Below are 2,615 nucleotides of genomic sequence, written 5' to 3' on the forward strand. Positions count from 1 at the left end.
GCAAGGAGATCGGTGTACGGGGTTTCTGGGGCCCTCCATCCTTAGCTGCTGACAAGCAAAACCCGTGACATGGGTGGGTGACACTGTGTGTGTTAAGGTGCACCCTCACTCAACTGACATCCAGGCAGAAAGCAGGGCAGTTCAAACAATGCTGCCTTTTATGCAGTTTTTCTATCCCTCCCCCAGAGCACAGGATTGGAAGGGACCTCAGGGAAGGATGACAGTCAATGGCCAGCTACATAGTTAATAATGAGAGCATGCCTTCCCCTCTTCCCCCTCCCTCTCCTTACTTTAGTTTCTGTTTCCCTGCAGGCAAGCCCAGCTTGAGCTTTGAAACTCAAAACGTTTTGAAATTTTCAAAAAGTTTAGACTTGCCTCATTTTGTTTCGAGGCTGTTTCAAAGCTCTTTGTTTTGTTTTGATTTCACTGTTTTGAGCCTGAAACCAGTCGAAACAGCGCTGAAATGAAACAGCCAGCAAAATTTCGACTAGCCCTAAATTAATTGAACATTGGCAGCTCTGTATTGCAAAGTACAGAGGTGTACTTTCAAACAGATTGGCAAGCAATGAACTTTCTTGGACGTAAGGCAAACTTTAGAGTCCTTCCTAAGTTGTTTGCACAGATCTGTCACTGAGAATGAGCTTCATTTTCCTCTGTCATCTGCTTGTATTAAATTATTACATTTAGGGGCCTGGAATGTGAAATGGTAATCTCACTGAAATCACTGAATTGTCTATATAATAGAAGAACATGTGATAGGTTCTGCTGCCACTGTCTATATTAGGGTTGGTCACAAATTTCTGAATGTCACATTTTTAGTGAGAATAAAAATAATGGAAAATTTCCAGTGAACATTTTTGTCACATATTTAATGCCTTTTCATTTCAGAAACTTCTAAAATGTTACTGAACCCACCATGACCTATCGTTAATGATGGGGAACTCATATCACCAGCATCAGACAGACAGATGGATGGATAGATACCATATTTTCTTGCATACAGCACACACCTTTTTCCAAAAATCAGCTGCAGGAAATTGGGATGTGCATTTAAATGAGGAAACATGTTAATAGCAGGGGGTTTTTGCAGATTTAGCCTCTGCCAGGAGAAAGAGAAAGTAACAATGCACTTACTGCACAGAAGGTAGCACCGTGACTATGTGGAGCTCCCTAGCTGTTGACTGTGGACATTAAGGACACGTCCCAGTGAGCATGCACATGCAGGGGCATTTGTTTCCCATGGAACAAATAGTTACTGTACATATTTGTGCTATCGCCTTTTGTATCTGGGCCTGCCCCTGCATGCCCGCTCTGGCACATGGCAAAGTGACCTGGATGGGGTAGGGAAGGCTGGAGTCAGCACCTGTGCTGGCACTAGCAGCCTTGCCAGGGGTCTTGGGGGCTTCCCAGGGCAGCAGCAGGACTGAGCTGGCTGCTCCAAGTCTGGCCAGCAGCTAGAGCATGGCTAGGCTCCCTTTTTGTCAGCACATGCTACTGCCACATGCGCCACACCACTTTTTTCAGTGGCAGGTTTTTTTTGACACTGGTATCTCCTGATATCAAAAACCCCACACTGCCTTGCAATTTTCCAACACAGTGAATGTGTACACCTGTGCCATGTTTGGTTTGTGGCACCTCAAGCTGCTTTGATGTGCTGTAAACCACAACTGCGAGCTCATCGGGATGTGCCCCAAAAGCCTTTTTACACTCAGTAGAGGCTTGAGTTACAGAAGCTGCTGCTGTACTCCACTGTATTTCTAAAATGGAGCTTAGTCCTGGGTGCCAAGGTAGAGGCTAGGATTAGGCCCTTAGCTGACCTGGCAGGTGTCATTGGCTATCCACCTAGTTCAGCATGAAAAGAAAAGAGAGGTTGGGCATTGTTGGCTTAGCTGGGAGCACTTGCGGGGTCCTACAACTAGGTGTTAACGGAGCAGCCACAAGGTTATACTTCCCTGCTACTGCAGCTACCCATGTTTTCCCTGGGAAAATACCACACTTATCAGTATTTTCAAGGAAAAAATGTTTTCTTCATTCTGCCTTTCAAAAATAACATATCTGTCCTATTAAAGGGTGTGCTGTATCAGAGCAAATATGGTAGATTGATTTTTTTTTAAAGTATAGACTATTGGATCCCCATGTCTGCTCTCCTGTACAGCCCAGGCTGTGGCATTTCAGATTACTCCTATGATGGACCAAATAACCTGTCTTTAAATATAGCATCGATATGAACCCTTCAAGAGGTGAAGAATTAATCATTTCCTTACATAGTTTAGTCTAATGATTAATCACCTTCAGTGCTCCAGAGTCTGCACTGGCTTCTAGTAGCTCTCTGGGCCCAATTCAAGGTGTTAGTTTTAACTCATAAGATGCTAAAAAGTCTTGGCCCTACATGCCTAAGGGACCACCTTCTTCTCCCTTCTTTCCAGCATGATCTCCAAGTTCAGCTGAGAGCAATCTCCTTCCAATTCCATCTGTGCACCGAGTTCATTTTGCCCAAACACAAGGGAGATCATCTCAATAGTTGCTCCTCAGCTCTGAAACTCCCTCCCCTATTATGGTCCCTCAGAGCCCAAGCCTTAACATCTTCCAGAAGAAATCTGAGACCTTTTTATTTG

Source organism: Gavialis gangeticus, unplaced genomic scaffold (genome assembly GCF_001723915.1).
Source record: "Gavialis gangeticus isolate Ggan-Ray unplaced genomic scaffold, GavGan_comp1, whole genome shotgun sequence".
Lineage (NCBI taxonomy): Eukaryota > Metazoa > Chordata > Crocodylia > Gavialidae > Gavialis > Gavialis gangeticus.